At 47.5% G+C, this 18,620-nt stretch overlaps 1 long non-coding RNA gene across 1 annotated transcript; it reads left to right on the forward strand.

Moving 5' to 3' along the window:
- The first annotated feature begins 13,653 nt into the window (after positions 1-13,653).
- Positions 13,654-16,340, forward strand: LOC123068162 (uncharacterized). Its single transcript, XR_006431591.1, has 3 exons — positions 13,654-14,132; positions 14,888-14,950; positions 15,864-16,340. It is a non-coding gene; the product is annotated as an uncharacterized lncRNA (long non-coding RNA).
- Positions 16,341-18,620: the final 2,280 nt, after the last annotated feature.

Raw genomic sequence — 18,620 nt, forward strand, 5'->3', positions numbered from 1 at the left:
TTGCATCTTCGGGAGTAGCAGCCTTGCTTTTGCCTCAGGGTAGAACTGCCCATCCAGGTTCAAAATACCTATTGATCTTGCTGAGAACAGAACCTGTGATATTAGAGGTCTACCATGCTTTCTGCCTCGATTGAGTCGGCGTCTTTTATCATATGGGGCGAAGCTTTAATGGCGCATTGAGGGTGCTTCAAAGCAGTGGATCGGTCTTTCTGTGATGTCCTGTCTGCCATTGATCCTGCACTGGACGATGTTCCTTTCGGTGGTTAAGTTGTCGTTGTAGGAGGTGACCTAAGGCTGATTTTGCTGGTCATTGAGCGTGGCAGTAGGGCACACATTGTGGGTTCTGCAGTTACTCTATTGAGATTTTGCACCTTAACATCAACATGCGCCTAACCATGCAAACTGCATATCCTCTGTTACAGAGTGAGGTTGCTGCTTTTGCACAATGGGTTCTTATTATTGGAGATGGGACAGCCCCTGCTGTTGCACGGAAGGAGAATCGCTCCCTTCATGGGTAACTATTCCTCATGAGTTCTTGGTGCATACTACTGGTGATAATATTGATGCTATTGTCCAGGCGGTCTATGTGAATTTAGTGTCCAGGTACTCTGATCCTTCTTATTTGCGAGAGAGAGAGCTATCCTGACACCAACAAATGATATGGCTGAAAAAATAAATGACCATGTTCTTTCATTGCTGCCTTTGGATGACAGAGAGTACTTAAGCTTTGATTCCGTAGGAAACTCTTCAGATGGTGTACGAAATATAGATACTTTATATCATGTTGAGTGCCTGAATAAGATTAAGATTAACAATTTCCCATGGCATAGATTGGTCCTTAAAGTAGGTGTGCCCATTATGCTACTTAGAAATTTAAACCAGTCGGCGGGTCTGTGCGATGGCACTCGACTTATAGTAACAAAGCTTGCTGACAAAGTAATTGAAGCGGTTGTTATCACTGGCTCCAATGTTGGCGACGTCGTTTACATCCCAAGAATATGTTTGACATCCAAGCAACCTAAATGGCCATTTAATTGCATAGGCGCCAACTTTCTGTTAGGGTTTGCTATGCTATGACAAATAATAAAAGCCAGGGGCAGACCCTTGCCAATGTTGGTTGTATCTCAATTCGCCTGTCTTCGCGCATGGCCAACTTTATGTGGCCGTGTCCCGTGTGACCTCAAAGGAAGCTTTAAAAGGTGTTGATTAAAAATGAAGATGGTAGTACTGGTTCTCAGACAAGGAACATTGTGTTCCCTGAGATCTTTGAGATGGCTTCTTAAATACCATGTCCATAATGCTTTTGTCTTGTACATACAATTGCCTCCTCTCTAGATATTGCATTGCGTCTCTTAATCTTTTGTCATCGCTGCGTCTACATTTTGACAAATTTGTGTTTGTATGCTTGTTCTGAACGCACTATGTTTTGTTTGTGCTCAATACTACTAGGCTGCCTGTATTATGGCATCCTACTTATCTGCTGCGTCTCATGAATAATCTGTTTGCTATTAAACGTACAAGCTTCCATTTGTGTGTTGCTTTTGGCCTCTTCTTTTCCCGATGCCTCTATTACGGTGCTTCGTTGCTGCCTTTCCAGTCTCTGTGCTTTTCTTTCTTTCTTCTTAGGTGAGTGCATATGCATTTTTTATTCATCTGTTTCCTATTTTCCTTACCATTCACCCTCTCTGGTTTATGTTATGCTTGTAGATGGCCAAGAATACAATTAGCTTGCTTTCACAGATACATGACAAGGAAATCAACTGGAATGTGTGTGTGCTCCTCTCTCGTCTATGACATTATCGTGGGACAAGCGATGACGGCCCAATTCTGCATACTGACCTTGTGGTTATCGGTCAAGAGGTTCATTTCATACCCTGCTATGTTTCATTATACAGTAGCTTGTCATGCTTCCTGTGCTGCTGTTTGGTTTTACTAATATATGTTTTTCCACTACAGGGAACCCACATGTATGCACAGCTTCCTCCTGAGGCATCTGAACACTTGAAGGATGTTCTAGAGGAAGGAAAGGTCTCCCTCATGAAGTTCATGTGCAACCAATTGGAGTCATCTTTCAGGACTGTTGAGAGCCCTTACATGATTCAGTTCACTCGATACAGCACCGCTGTGCCCCAGCCAGGCCTTGAGGATGCATATCCATACTGCACGTACAACCTTTTGCCTTTTCCAGGTATCCCAAGGCCAACTAGCAACACACCTCGCTTTCTAGGTTAGTTAACCTGTGTCAAATGCACAACTTGCTTGTGTTTGCATTGCTCGCTTTCACGCTTACACTTGCTGCTTTTTTTGTTGCTTTCAGATGTCATTGGCCAGATTACGGCATTGTCATTTGTCAGACATAATCCCTGTGCAGTCCATGTACCAGCCACAGCCTTCTGACACTAGGACTATAATCCTGACTGATCTGATGTGAGTTTCCCACTTCTTTGCATTTGCTGATCTACATTGTTTCATGCTGCTTGTTCATATGCCAGACCAAAAATGCAGGGGTAATGAGATCAAAATCCTTCTTTGGGGTGCTCGTGCTCATGAATTTGCTGCCGAGGATGTTCGTGCTGCAAGTATAGAAAGTGCTGTTGTAGCCATATTTGTAGGGACCCTGCCAAAAATGTCTCAAGGTATTCATATCTCTCAATCATAACACAGTCTATTGATGTATATACTCGCTGATTGTGTCTTCTACTTATTCTATCTTTGTATCTGCTTCTTTAAACCAGGTGTTAAATTGCTAAGTGGTAGCTCCGCCTGCCGTTGGTACATTAACGAGAATCTGCCAGAGATCAACGCTTTCCATTCTAGGTCTTTCTCCTCGTTGCAAATTTCCGGTGCTTGCCCTTGTTGATCACCCCTTTACTAAATCTCCATTAGTTTACTCTCTAGTCTTGGGAAAGAGGTTGCTCCTGTTGCAGTTTATGCACCGATAGACCAAGGCGTTGGGGCGTCCATTTGTGAGCCTCCAGTTGAAATGACTTTTAAGCAGCTTCTTGCTCTTGATCCATTAGATAATTTGGTATGTTTCTCCGCTTTCAAACACTTTGTTTTTTACTGTCCTGTCTATATTCTCTTATACCAAACAGTACACAGTTTCATTTCTGTAGGGCAAGCCTTTCATTTGTAAGGTCACCATCACGCGTCTGGGCTCTGATCAGCGTTGGTGGTTCCTCTCGTGCGTTGCCTGCCATAAGACTGCGTATGTTAATGGGCCTAGGTTCCGTTGCTCAGACCAAGGTTGCTCTTCCGTTGGGGGAGAGCCGGCGTAAGCGCTTTTGCCAAGTTGTCCTTCAAGTCAGTGTGTTCTGCTCTGACTGATTAGATCTTTTGTGCTTTGTTGTTCAGATATTCTATCTGCACATTTGCAACTGATGGATCAGCTGAGGCTGAATTCAATGTTCTTCGAGAGAGCTGGCAGAACAGCAATAGGCAAACCACTTCTAACCTTGCTGCGGCAAAAGTATCCAGGGTATTCACTATTCAGAGGTTCGCGACCTTGCGCAGATAGGAGGAGCTGATGTAACCCTCCCAGTGGAAGTTACCAGAATGGTCACAAAGACGTAGCGCCTGGTGGTGGCCATTTCCAACAAAATTTTCAAGCCTACAAGCAACTAGCTATCTTCCAAGTTAATAGGATTGACCAGACCTTTCAGCCTGAGCTTGGGCCGTTAGAATTTGGTCCTGCTTCCCCAGCTTCTCGCCCTTCTTCTTCTGGTACAGGCTCAGTTGGTGTACTCTCTGGTTTCTCACTGATGTCGCCAGTTGGATCATTCACACCTTCATCAAAGGATGCACACGGCCCAGGAAGCTCTAGCCTTGTTTCTCAGTCGCCTCTTGATGAGGTGTGTTTCCTGTCGTTATCTCTTGATTTGCTTCTTTTGTCCTAACTAGGTGCTTATGACAAACAGATGAACACCCCCATATCAATGATGAAAGGGAAGGGCCAGTCCTTCATACCTCTATCACTGGGTAAGCCCATAAACTTTAAACTTCATAGTGTCAAAAAACGTCTTATATTTTGATACAGAGGGAGTACATTCCTACGTCTTTCTCTTTACTGTCCTTCTGCTTACAAACCTTCTGTCTCTCTACTTTAATGCAGCAAGTCAGCCTCTCGTAAGAATGCACGTCATAAGCTGATACTCACACCCGCTAAAAGCACATAGGTTGATACACCGGCTGAAGGTGTGCCAAAGCTTTCTGTTGAGGCTGGAGAAAATGCCTCAACTGGAGATTCAGCTGGCTCTGCATCCATAGCAACGGTCGATGTATGGGCTTATTTCCTTTGCTTGTTCCTTTTTCTAGAGCACATTTTTTCTTCTGTCATAGCCATCTTTCTGTGTTAGGACTTAGGAGCCTACACTGGGCACTGCAGAGGCTGATGTTTCGACTTCTGGGAATGGCAAGGCTGTGCAATCTGACCAGGCAAAGACCAAGAGGTAAACTCCCTCTGGTAAATATAAATTATGCATCGTCTATTTAACTATGAAGCTCATTGCTTTGTGTTGGTTCATACAACTTAGGAGCAATGCTGGTGTCAAGAACGCTGACAATGCAAAGAAGACAAAGCAATAACTAATCTATGGTCTTGGGTGATCATGGACGTACGGTAAACCAAATTCTTCTTCCATGCCTTCTGATAGGTCTCTGTTTCTAGAGAATGCATGTCTTCCAATTATATTTGCATACATGTTACAAGAGTGCCTCTTCTAGGACAAGTTCTTTTCAAAGGTTTGCTGATGGCTGAGTGGTATTTATGCCCTTTTAAAACAAGTTCTTTTAGAGAGAGTTGCTGGTGGCTGGGTTTTATTTATGCTCTTCTTGGACAAATTGTTTTGGAAAGCTTTGCTGATGCTGTATGATACTTATAGGTCCACTGATTTGGCCATGCCTTCAGCCTTTCATATGAATGTGTTGTTAATCACTCCTATAATGCCATTCGGCTATGCCTTCTACTGCCATGACGCTTGCCCTTCTACTAGCTGATCCACAATTTGAGCCGATGACTGATGAACTACATATATGATTCGTACAATTGTACTAGCCGTTTATCCCTTGTATACTTGTGAATGCCATGTGGAAGCGCTCATCTCATGAATTTCCTTGTCTTTTTCATCAGGTTGTTCTGTATATAGACGGTCGCTACTTTGGCGCAGGCCCCTAAAGCCTACGCCAGCAAGGACAAGCCATGACTAATTCATCTCAGTTGTCTTCATGTGCCTGTCTTTGCACCCTTTTGGACACGTTCCTACTATGTTTGTTGTGTGTTTGCAAACCCAGACTTTGGCGCTCAAAGAGCCATGTCAAAGCTCTGTTGATATTCCCTATTTAAGATCTGAACCAGGCCACTTTCAAGCCTTGTAAATATCGCTGTGCGAACTCTCTGCTCTCCCCTGCCTCTCCTCATGATATTTCTGTACTCGTTGGGCTGCGCTACCGAATCTATCTATAATTATCAGTGCAATGCTATGCCTGTATATTCCCTATGTTCAACCTTTTTATTTGGTCATAAGGTTTGCTCTCCTATCACTGTGCCTTCTTGAAAATGGTTGTGTGCTTGATCTTCTGCCTGTAGTAGATTTGCTGCTTCCTTATTTTGCCTGGTGTATTCAGGTCATTCCATCATTGAGATATGTGTTTCCTAAGTACTCCCTTCATCCCATAATATAAGAACGTTTTCAAGCTATGTTAGCTTGAAAATTGTTCTTATATTATGGGATGGAAGGGGTACATGTTTACTGAGGATTACCATTTTCATGCTTATTTGTGTACTGATGCAGTTATTCATGCTGTTTTGTCGTCGTTATGATGTCTTGCATCTAATCCTTGCTTTGCCATACACCAGTGAGGTCACATATGAGTTACCTTCGCCCTGTTATATATCCTACTTCAACCTGTTTTTTGGTTGGTTTATATGGAATTCTTTCAGAGAGTTCAGACAAAGACCTGATGGAACAACGCTATTTGAAAATCATATTAGTCCAGAGTTGCAAATGGCTAGCAAAATGATATATGAATATTCTTAGCTTTTTTTAGGCAAATGAATATATTCTTAGCTGATGTATTACATGCCATTTAACAGGTGATGGGCCGCAATGAGAAAGAAAAAGCACTGTCATCCAAAGGCCGGCCATTTTCAATTCGGCCAGAGTGTGGGTTCGTGCAACACACTGTTCTCGTATTGATTGATCTGAGTGTTACAAGATATACATGAGTGCCTTAACTAACTCACGCCAAAATAGGCCAAGGACTAGTGCTAGACTATGTAGAGAATACACGTTCGCTAACACCCCGCTGCAGTCGAGTCGTCGCTGCCTTGCAAGACGCAAAGACTGAAATGCAGATGTCGCTAAACCCTTAGTCATGATGTCGGCTAGCTGCTGTGTAGTAGGCACATGTACAATGCGAAACTCGCCGAGGGCCACCTTCTCCCTGACAAAATGAATGTCCAACTCGATGTGTTTTGTCCTCTCCGATGATGCACGGGATTAGTGGACATGTACAAAGCGGATATGTTGTCACAGAACACAACGGTGGCCTTCGGTAGAGGGCACCCAAGCTCACTAAGAAGTTGTCGAAGCCACACGCAGTCGGTGACGGCGTTGGCGACAACACGATACTCTGCTTCCACACTAGAGCGAGAGACTGTAGCTTGCCATTTAGAGGACCAGCTGATGAGCGTGTCGCCGAGATAAACACAAATACCCCGATGTAGATCGTCGGGTGTCCGGGCACCCGGCCCAGTCCTCATCCGAGTAGGCGACAATGTCGGTCGATGGTGATGCCTGTGGGAGAGGCCCATATGTAGAGGTGCCACGAACATACTGCAAGATCCGCTTGATGATGGAGAGATGACAGTCGTGAGGATCATGCATATGCAAGCACGCCTGCTGCACGGCGTATGCCAAGTCTGGGCGAGTCATAGTGAGGTATTGCAGGCCACCCGCAAGGTTGCAATACTCAGAGGGATCACATACAGGTGATCCGGCATCGGCGGCGAGCTTGGGTGACGTGTTGACCGGAGTGGAGACAGGACAACACTGCGACATGCCGGCCCATTGAAGAAGTTCCTCGGCGTATTGGGCTTGGTTGAGGAAGAACCCACGCGAGGTGCGCTGTACGCGGATGCCAAAGAAGTAGTGAAGAGCGCCCATGTCCGTCATCGCAAACTCTCGCTGTAGCTGACCGACGACAGTGTGAAGAAGAGTCGTCGATGAAGCTGCGAGGACGATGATGTCGACGTACAACCACAGGTAGGAAGCATCATCGCCCCGCCGGAGGATGAACAACGAGACGTCTGAGCACAAGGCAGTGAACCCGATCGTGGCGGCGAAGCGAGGGAAGCAAGCCCATGGGGGCTGCTAGAGACCCTATAGGGACCTGGAAAGATGGCAGACATCATCGCTGCGAGTGTCGTCGACGAATCTAGTGGGTTGATGGCAGTAGACCTGCTCATTGAGAACATCGTGAAGGAAGGCGTTCTTCACGTCAAGCTGGTGCACGGACCAAGCACATGAGCACGCCAAGGTAAGCACTGTCCGAATCGTCTTCGGCTTGACCACCGGAGAGAAGGTGTCACCAAAATCAATGCTCGGGCGTTGAGAGAAACCACGGGCCAACATGCTTTATAGCGTTCGAGCGAGCCCTCGGCCTTCGTCTTTTGCCGGAAAACACATTTGCCAGTGACGATGTCTGCACTGGGCGGACGAGGCACGAGTGTCCACGTGGAGTTAGATAGACATGGGACGGGGCTTGCCTGCTCCCTCGTAATGCTCCCGTCCGTGCTCCTGTTTCTTCTTTTTCCATCCGACGGCTACGCCAATTCTCCTCCCCCACGTCTCTTCTTTCTGGTAAAAAATAAAGAACAAAGACTAGTATTTTTGCCTGCTCCTGTATATAATACTCAAACAACCACTATAATGATATTGATTTTCTTTTCTTTTTTCTTCCAAATCAAGTTATTTCAGTTTTATATCATAGAACAAGGGTGTAAACAAATTGAAATCCAAAATGACAATAGACTTCCTCCTACCCGATCCATGACCTTTTGCAATCAACTTACCAATGTCTATTTTCATATGTTTTAACATTCGAAATGTTGTGTCTATAAAGGACCATTGTCACTTAAGATTCTCCAATGCTTGACACGTGATCTTTTGTTGTATTTTTATTCTTTTTATAGTGAACCTCGAGCAAAGGCCGCATGACGCCAGTGTATTTTGACAATTGCCTAAGTCAGTGGCCTATAACTCCTCGTATTTTATAGTTTCGTAGCAATACACGGGCATTGTGCTAGTATATTATATATATTGCAACGTCACAAAAAAATCACAGGCAAAAACTAAGATGGAGAAATACACGTAGAGCAATGTGATGAAAATATAATATATATACATATACAGGCCAAAACAATAATTTGACTTCTATTTACTGCTACCTTGCGAAGTTTCTGGATAGCATAGTCATCAGCAAAATATATATTTTGCATCTGATGAGTGAAAGAGAAACATGACCTTTTATATTCTAGTGTGGTGTGTCAAAGCAATCCAGATTAGCACTGGAGTTGCGCTCCTACAGCGGCGAGTAGCAAAAAGTGCTTTGGATGCAATTGATGATGGATAAGGCAGACGGGAGAGAGGAAGGGAAAAGCCAAAAAAGGAGGAAGGTTGAGAGGCCGCTCACTGTTTTGCCGGTCTGCTTCGTCGCAAGTTCCATGGTGACATCTACCTGCGTCTGTGACGCTGGGACGGGAAAGAGAACGAGGATATGGGCGTCCAGAGAGCACTCTACTAAATGGCCTGTAGGAACGGCTGGCTGATCTACTCCTCACGTTAACGACGGCAGATGAACCCCAATCGCCCACGACGCAACCCTTCCGATCTCTTTCCCTGATCGGCCGGCGAATTAATAGGTCATTCGGCGCCCTCGTCGCTGCCACTGTCCGTTTTTTTAGGGGGGCACCGTCCGGTTAATGAAAGGCATGGGCTGCGCATTTCAGAGCAAGTCGGCCCGATTAACCAGAAGAAGCACAGGTTGGTCTCCGGAGCAGCAGCCTAGAGACGTTGGGCCCACGAGAGAAGCGGCCTGGCGTGGTAAAACGGGCTGAGTAACGTGCAGTGAGGTCATCAGTGATCTGGAGCGTTGAAACAATAGATCGAACGGTTTAGGGCCTGAAATCGCTGTGAGAGGTCATAGCTAGCTCAGCTTTACTGTTTAGTAATGGAGGGGGGAGGAGAAGGGAGATATGTGGGCGAACATAGTGAACCAAAGTAGTGGGTGATCCCCACCGGGATCGTCTTTTCCCGATGCGCCAAACAACATTGAACAGGTTTGAGGTTGAGATTGACCGGGATCGCTGAGCACAGGGTACCGACTTCAGGGATTCAGAGTTCACCGCTTGATTTCGACCAGTTCTACAAATTCAAGGTTTAATATAGACTTTACTCTCAATGAGGCATGTAGGCGTGAAGAAGAAGTGTACGTCCGGACGTCGTCATTGAGGGTGCGGAGGGTACACTCTGCCTTGTCGTTCTGTTGACAAGTGTAGGGGCAAGTAAGGCCAAGGAGTGTATCGTGGGATGCTAGGAGGGAGTTATTGTCAAGGTTGCTGAATTCACGGCCATTGTCAGTTTGAAAGCTAGGATAGGGCGAGAAAATTGAGTTTTCACGTAGGCATAAAATAGAACAACTAGGCGGTGAACTTTGACAAATGGGAAAGGTCCATACATAATGTGTGTAGTCATCAAGAATAACCAAATAATACTAGGGCACTGCTAGGCGCCGGCGCGCCAGCCGAAATTTCGGCCGGTCGGCTGCCTAGCATTCGACCGAGCGCGTATTAACAGTCTTGATTAGCGCACAAGCTAGATCCTCCTTTTCCACAAAGGCTTGGAGAAAAAAAGGACGACCGCGGCTCTCGCCGGACGCCCCACGCTCGCCATATGCAGCTTCGCCGCTGACTGCATAGATCTGCCGCCGGCCAGACGTAGCTCCGCCCTCGTCCCGCCCCTCCCCCCGCCTCCATGGATGAGCTTGCAGTGTACCTCCTTCAGTTGCTAGTTGCAGCAAAAACGCCCGCCGGTCGTAGCAAACGCCAAAAACAGTTGCAGCAAAAAAAAGTCATCTTCGTTTTCCGTCGCTCACCGTCGCACCAACTCGGCTCGCCGGTTCCAGCAAATTTGAACCTTGGTTCCAGCAAAAAAAATTGTTTCATCACCCAGCCATAGTAGCTTGCGGCGCTGCCGCTTGCAGCTCGCCGTGCCGGTTGTAGCAAAACACGACATTGGATGTAGCAGGACGTGATGCTCATTGTAGCAAAATCCGCGACGCCGTTTTGCACAATGAAGCAAAATGTGACGCCGGTTGTAGCAGTGTGGGGGCTGGTGGTAACAAACCACGATGCTGGATGTAGCAAGCTGTGACATCGATTGTAGGAAATACACTACGATGCCGTTTGCGCGATGAAGCAAAATGGAGTGCCGTTTGTAGCAGCGTGGGAAGTCGGTTGTACTAGCACTTTGCGATGTGGTTTGTAGCATGTAGCGAAAACCAGGCCGTGGGGTGCCTCGGGTAAAGCGCCAACCCGTTCTTGCTGCTCGCGGTCGCCAAGCCCGCCGTTCGTGGCGGCAGCTCCCCCTGGACACCGGACACCGTTTGTAGCTAGGGACGCCATGCAGCTTCTCAAGTTTATGGTGCGTGTGTGTGTGTGATATGGCTAGTTGGGAAAGAAGAAGGTGACGTCCAGCTCCAGGGGAGGAAGAAAGAAACGAATGGAGGACATCGATCCACGTGTAGTGCTTGGGGCCACCACCACGTGCTCTCCAAAAAAGAAAGAAGATCGGGACCCGTAGGCAGCCAGCCACACCGTAGGATTAGTGCTAATCCTATGACGCGCGCTCGGCCGGCCGAATCTTCGGCCGGTGTGTAGACGCGAAACGTTTTCCATAATAGTCGGATACACTCGTGACACGACTTGTCCATAAATCACAATGACAAAGTTCAAAGGGAAAAGTGGTGGAAGAAGTAGAAGAAGTAAATGGAAGCCTAGTGTGTTTGCCGAGACGACAAGCGGCGCAATGGGTCGTCCAGCTCTTATTACAACTAAAATCAAAGTAGGTAGAAGCCTTGGCAAGGACGGCGGCCGAGGCGCTGGTCCCAAAGGTCGGCGGTGACGGCGGTGGTGAGGCAATGTCGTGGCGGCGCGAGGTGTAGAGATCACTGGAGGAGTCACATCGGCGAAGTACAGTCTTGGTAGCGAGGTCCTTAATAGAAAAGCCATAGGGGTCAAATTCAACCGAAATGAAATTGTCATGAGTAAACGCGGGAACGGAAACGAGATTTTAATGAGAGATGGGGAGATGAGGATTTCAAGAAGAGAGAGAGGGCGGGAGGGGCAGGGAAGGGTATTGGAGCCGACAATGGTAATGGGCAGTGTGGAGCCATTACCGATGAAGATAGAAGAAGGAGAAGAGGGCTTGGGAGGGGAGTAGGGTATACCGAAGCCGGAGCTCATGTGGGAGGAGGCGCCGATGTTGAAGACCCACTCGCCACCTGGTGCAGATGGCGGGTGCACAGACATTTGGTTGAGAGCGGCAATGAGCGCCGCTTGATCCCATTGAGTCGCAGGCGTGGTCGAGGCCTGCAGTGCCTGATGCATGGCTGGGCCAGGGGGCGGGCGCCAAGCATACCCTGAAACGTCCCAGCGGCGGTGGTGGGCAGAGCGGGCGGGCGTGGTCTATGGAGCGGGCCGCCGGAGGGGCCCTAGAGCAGGCCGCTAGAGGGGCCCCTGCCGGAAGACGAGCTACCGCCGTTCGCCGGATTATGTTTGTGTTTCGTCTTGCCACGGTTGTTGGAAGCCGAGCCGCATGCGCTTGAGGAATTGGCCCCGAGGAGAGCTGGGTTGAAGGAGGTCGGGGCTGGGGCCGACAGCGGCGATGGACGCGCCGCGTAGAAGGCGCCGGCCTGGGCAAGCAGGGCCGTGCGTGCGGCGACATGCGCCTAGAGGCTAAGGCGCTGCTCTTCCAATTGAAGGAATGGCCGTAGCTTGATGAAGGTGGGCCGGCGGCCCCTGGTCATGTGCGGGACGGCATGCTGCAGGTGTTCGTCGAGGCCGCGCAACACGTTGTGGATGAGGTTGCGGTCCTTGATGCGATGGCCCAGATCCCGGAGAGTATCGGCCATTTGCTTGAGCCGATACGTGTAGTCGACGAGGGAGAGATCCCCTTGGATGAAGCTGTGGAACTCGTCGAGCAGGTAGGTGATCCGGGCGTCGCTGTTGCTGTGGAAGAGAGAGCGGAGAGAGTGCCAGAGAGAGTACGACGTGTCCTTGCGATCCTCGACGATCTCCAAGGTCGAAGGAGTCACGGTTGCGTTGTACCAGGAGACGATGGCGAAGTCGTTGAGGGCCCAATCGGAGGTGGCATGCGCCGGCGAGCCATTTATGTGATCGGTGAGGCCGAACTTGGCGAGAGCGGCGAGGAATTGATGACGCCATAGCCTGTAGTTCTCCTTCTCGTAGTCCAGGGTGACGAGGACATGATCCCGGGTGCGCAAACCTTGGATGAGAGTAGTGGGAAGGGTTTGTGTTGCGACAGGGAGGTCGAACTCTTCGTCGGAGCTCGAGGCATTGGAGGAGATGGAGGAGGAGTCGCTCATGGTCGCAAGGAGGAGGAAGAGAGGCAGCGGAAGGTGAGGATCTCAGATATCTGATACCATGTCAGAGACCGAGCGAGAGGAGGGAGAGAGGGGTTCGTGCAACAAACTGTTGTCGTATTGATTGACCCGAGTGTTACAAGATATACATGAGTGCCTTAACTAGCTCACGCCGAAATAGGCCAAGGACTAGCGTGCTAGACTATGTAGAGAATACACGTTCGCTAACACATAGAATCTTAAAAGGACTAGGTAACTCCCCGTGCGTTGCAACGGGGCATAAATATTTTGTATGCAATCAGCATGATTTACTTATCATAGCATAGTGCACATGCTTTGCTACGGGACCATAATAAAAAGGTGCAAGGAAATAATTTTTCAAATGACTACGCATTCAACTACCATTTCTGCCTTGCCACAATGCAATGTTTTCAAATTCAATCCCTTTTAACAATCATTTCAACTACATTTGCAGTAGCTTCATTTAATAGTGGTTATAATTTCAACAGTGCGCTGAACTGCATCATACATACACATGCCAGACCATACGCATCAATCCACAAGCAACTGATTTGAAGATGTGCAAAAAAAAAGCTAAAGCATTCGAAAGTGTTATTAGTTGCAACTCTTATACAAGAGTACTCATACAAACCAAAATATGTTTGCAGTTTACCTATCTAATATAATAGTTGAAGGGCAAGCAAAGACAACCGTGCCTTGAATCTTTCCTAGGAGAGACCGTGCCCTGCAAATTGCAACCCACGCGCACTTGCAGCTGCACATAATCCACGTCGGCTCCATGGTACAGGGAGTTGCCCCTGCTGAGAGAAAGAGACTATGTCAGAGGTGTCCCTGGCCTGCTCCACAGGACGCTCTAATCACACCCAGCAGCAGCTGGCTTTGAATGAGCGCAGATCCTGCCAGCAACATCGATGCTCACCTGCCTGTCCCTGTCCGTGAGAGAGATCCAGAACGGCAAACCATTGAGGCTTTGTTCGTTTAATCCCCGCCCCCGCCGGGATCGGCGGGGTTTTGGCCTAATCCACGTGCTTTTGACCCCGGTCGGGGTAGGATCCCGACCTACCTTATATGCGTCTTCGGTTAAACCCGGCCGGGTTGATATCCCATCCAAATCCACCCCAAACCACAGGGATTCCACTGGGTTTTCACCCACGTCTCCCCACCCGTGGAACAAAACCAGTCGTCTCAGTCTTCTCGGCTCGAAAGAAAAAGGAGGAGCGGGCGAGAGCGGCGGCGGCGCCGACGCCGACAGGGAAGAACTAGGCGACGGCGAGGGGCCGGAGCGGGCGATCTCTCTCCTCCACTGAAGACCGGCTGCTGCGCCATCCTTCTACCTCGCCCCACTCTCCCCAAGTCAGCAGCCGATCTGCGACCCTCTTCTTCCATCCCCGGCGCGAGCTCGGCGGCCGCACCAACCTACTCCGGTGGCCCTCCCCAACGTTTCTATGCCGGTAAGATCTTCTCCCCCACCCTTGTTTCCTTCCTCTCCCCCCTTTTGATTTCTAGGGTTTCCCGTCCCCTTTTCCACCGGTGACAAGGGCCGTCTTGCCGGCGAGGCTCCACCTCTCCTCTCTGCTTACTACAGCTTCCCAGTACCCTCCTCTGTACTTGCTCTACCTGTGATTTGGTGCAAATGGTGTACCTAGTTGAATCTAACCAAATCTGCTACATAGTCGAATCTTTTTGTCAATGTCATTAGCAGTGCACATATATGCTACTAGTAATCTAGTATTTATTTGTCCCTGAGATTCAGTACTATATTTGCAGCTACCTGTAGAGAATCAACAAGATGCAATTGTAGCTATATAGTTTTGTCAATGATATCCTTGGGAGGTGAGAAAAGTTGAGTTTTATGTAACTGAGGTGAACATCAACTACATGAATTTTTTCTGATAGTGGGGGTGAAGAGAAATTTAGGTAAAATGCTCTGAGATCAAGGCATCTTGAAGCCATGCAACTACGACAGTGCATTTTACTAATTTAGATGCAGAAAGTTTTACTTGTCAGAACATATAGAATATATTGAGATGTGTAGACATAAAATGTTTTTGTAATAAGAGAAAAAAATATATGCCTCCATTAGAACGATAACTGTTTCATACCACTTTATGTTGCTTGACCTGACTTGTATGTGCTACATTAGAACGATAACTGTTTCATACTACTTTCGATGTCTAAATCTGCATTTTGCCTCCATTTTCTGTAGGCCAGCTTCACCGCCTCACAGCCGCAGCAAGACCCCGCTTGGGGCAGCATCGTGAAGACTAAGGTATATTAATCTTGATGTACATACTTGGTTTTCTTTGTACCCTACTGGGACTCGCATCTTCATCTAGCTCACATGAACCTCCCTTGTTCATCTAGTAACCTGAAGCTGATGGCTCAAGTAGCCCACATGAACCTCCCTTGTTCTCTTATTTCCTTGCAAGATCATCTAGAATATGCAAGAATCCCCCTTGTAGCTATTTTCATGCATACTGGTCTTGAACACCCAGAATATGTGTAGTGTGTGCATCCATTGGTATCCGCCAGATTTCATAACTTTTTATCTGAAATTTGATTTCCCTAGAATGCACCATGATAAATGCTTATGAGATGAGAATCCATTCATGTACATCATCTTATCTTGTCCTTTTTTATGTACTTATCTTGTCCTTTCTTTGTCCTGTTTTCCCCTGATTATGACTGTAATGGAAGCTCTTATTTATACAGTGCATATTGGAACTGAATTGATCTATCTCCGCATTTCATTTAATTTTGCTTTGCCCTCCTTTTGCAAGTATTATTTTGTACCAAAGAAAGAAATCTTTTTTTTTGCGGGGAAAGAAAGAAAGAAATCTTTGTTCATAAACTTGTGATTTTGGTACTGTTCTCTGAAAGTAGACCATAGTTTTTTGTGGTCATACGAATTTAGTGTATTCTTACACGATGTATAACGCTGTATCATTGATATATATGCCTGGTTGTTCATTTCTAATATTATTATTCTGTGCTGCTATTTGCAGCTTTCCATTGGAAGATCATTTGTTTAGTGGATATGGATGCGATGTTGCTGCCCATTTGATCCGTGAAATTTTGAAATCAATGCACGATTATTTTATGATCTTTCTTTGCTAGCTGGTCATCAATGCTTTGATATCAGTCCTTTGATGTGGACTGACCGCCCTTTTTTGCCAATGCAGTGCATCAATCACTACGGAAGCGACATCGGCGAGATTAGAGTCGTCTGTTCTATACAGCAATAATTTGATCATGGTCGGAAATATAATAATATTGTACATCGGTGATTGTTGATTAGGGTCGTTTTTTGACTTCTAAATATTCAGAATTCATGTTATAGTTTGATATTTTTTCTTCTAAAATATCAACTTGCAGCAAGCTTCTCATATAATGTTTTGTTCTGACGCAACAAAAATACTGTTATGCGGATTTGGTGCTTGGATGTATGAAATTTATAGCAAGTTTGTTGTGTGTGTGATGTTCTTTTGATTTGGTGCAAAGAACAACGATAGGAGGTTTAGTTGATTTGGTGCTGAAGTGTACAAAGGCCATTGATGGGAGGTTGCCGGGGACTAACCGAACACATATTGTTGTACAGGGATTAGCAGGGTTTGTTGGTTAGGGGATTGGGTGACGAGGTGGGGATCACCAAATCCCTGTGTGGGTCTAATCCCCTAGAGGTTTGGTTCCAGTGGAACCGAACAAAGCCTGAATGAGTTGCATGATCAGATATTCAGATTGCAGGATAAGCCAGCCAAAAGAGAAGACGGGATGACCGAGTTACAGAGCGTATGCATCCGATCTTGCGGGTCTGCACCTGCATCTCATGACACGGGAGGCGTGCCGTCGATCCGATATTATTACCCATGGCTGGGACGGCGCCCCGTGGCCTGCGTCTGGCCTCTGGGTCGTGTGCGCTTGGCACTGCCCCCATTCTCTGCCGGGGATGGCGTCGCCGGTGGCACGCTGGTGGCTCCCGGTGCGAGGCTGTTGGAAGACCGAGCTCCCGGCGCGTTTTCTGCCTCAGGTGTGCTACTGTGTCGTGGTCACATGCAGGCGTTCATGCCCCTGCTTGGGCGGCGATCGCTTCCGTTGGTGGGAGAGCTAGCCTCCTTGGATCGGGGGTGGGAGGGTGGGTTTAGTCGCGGGGGAGGCCGCGGCCGGCAGCCGGTGGATGAGCCACGGGCGCGTGACTCGTGGTCGACCGCGGCGATTTGAACTGGAGTGGTTGCGGCGTGAACCAGCTCGTTCTGCCTGCCATCTACACGCGGGGGCTCCCCACATATAGATGCAGCCGGTGGAGTATATATATGCGTGGTCCCCAATCTAAATGCATGCGTGTTCCATCTTCCCCACCGGCTAAAAATGAAACGGTGCATTCTCATCACACTGATGCATTTTATATGTGAGCAGGGTGTTCCATGGAGGTGGTTGACATTACCTTAGCACTTTTTGAAAAGCGTAAAAGCTTTGCCACATTAATTAATTAAGAGAGAGTTTGTAAATCTTACAAGCGCGAAGGCCACCCCACCGGAGACAAAAGCCTACTCTCCCGGCATCAAATTACTCGAACGTCTAGCACCCGCCTTAACCCAAACACGAGCCTCCTCACGGATCCATAGGATAGAGTCCGGCCTATCTTCGATAAGTTGAACACGAGAGGTTAGGACCAAAGCTGAATGAATTCGTGCATGTGTTGAGTAGTAAGCCCTTCCGACAAGTCGATTAGCTGCACCCAAGCATCGCCGTCAAGAGCCTCTTTGACGTTGCAGTTTTTCCTTTTGAAGATGCGGAAAATGGAGGGGGCGGTTTGCCTAGGCCACAGCCCATGTTGCCGACCGTTACAATAGTGAGCACATGGAAAAGATCCATATCCGAGTCATCGCGTGGGTTGCCTATACCCACGCAAGTTCTCTCCGACGCGACCCACTCGAGACAAGCCAGAAGTTGACCAGCATGTCAATGTTGGACATGCTCCTGGCAATGTTTTTGCTATGCCATGCAAGCTACCTACACTTGGTCCTTGCTATTATATAGATCAAGTTGCTTATATATTAAAAAAACAGTGTTGTGCTGGGGATAAACAAGTGAAATTGTGGAAGTCGACAGCAAAAGCAAGTAGTTCTACCCTTATACTTTCCTAATTATGTAATGCTATATGTGAACCAACCTACTTGCTCTTACTATTTTTTGTAATATAATATATACACCATGTCTCTTCCTTTTTCCTTTTTCACACTACTACAAGTTTATGGTAATTATGACGAAAATAGTACTCGGCCTCCGTTTTTGTCATGCGCCATTGGCGCAATGGGTGGAACCTAGTAATAAGAAAGCATCATGGTGGACCAGGGGTGCAGGGGCACACTAAAGGGTAGGAGAGAGAGACGCCAAAGGTTAGTGAGAAGAACTGGTCAGTCTGAGCCGTTGGTACCGATCTTTTCCGTCGTGCCACCCTGCATATATATACGAACAAAACGGCAAGTGTGAGCCGTAAATAGATGGCAACATGGAAGTGTTGTTGGTGGCATGACATTGATCTGATGATCCACCACATCAGCATCAATCAAGTTCATGGAAGTGTGAGGTCCGGGGAAATGCTACACTTATGTACACCTCCTTGTTACGTGCTGATGTGGCCCAAATCAATTGGGCAAAGATTAGCAGCTGGGTCTCCCCACGGTTGAAATCAGGGACTGATGGAGAGGATTTAGGAAGGTTACGTAGGTTTATTACGTAGATTTACCTAGGTGCAGCATTATTGGTGAGGTCCGTATATTATGCGGAATGGTGTGCCCAGAACAGGCATAAGCAGAACGGTGTGCCCGATACAGGCATAGATAACAAGCGATGAGTGTATTGTTTTTTTTTCTGAAAGTGTCCCGGGGGGGGGGGGGGGGGGGGGACTCCTCACCTCAATATATTTCAAAAGTATTTTG

This window comes from Triticum aestivum, chromosome 1A (assembly GCF_018294505.1).
Source record: "Triticum aestivum cultivar Chinese Spring chromosome 1A, IWGSC CS RefSeq v2.1, whole genome shotgun sequence".
Classification (NCBI taxonomy): domain Eukaryota; kingdom Viridiplantae; phylum Streptophyta; class Magnoliopsida; order Poales; family Poaceae; genus Triticum; species Triticum aestivum.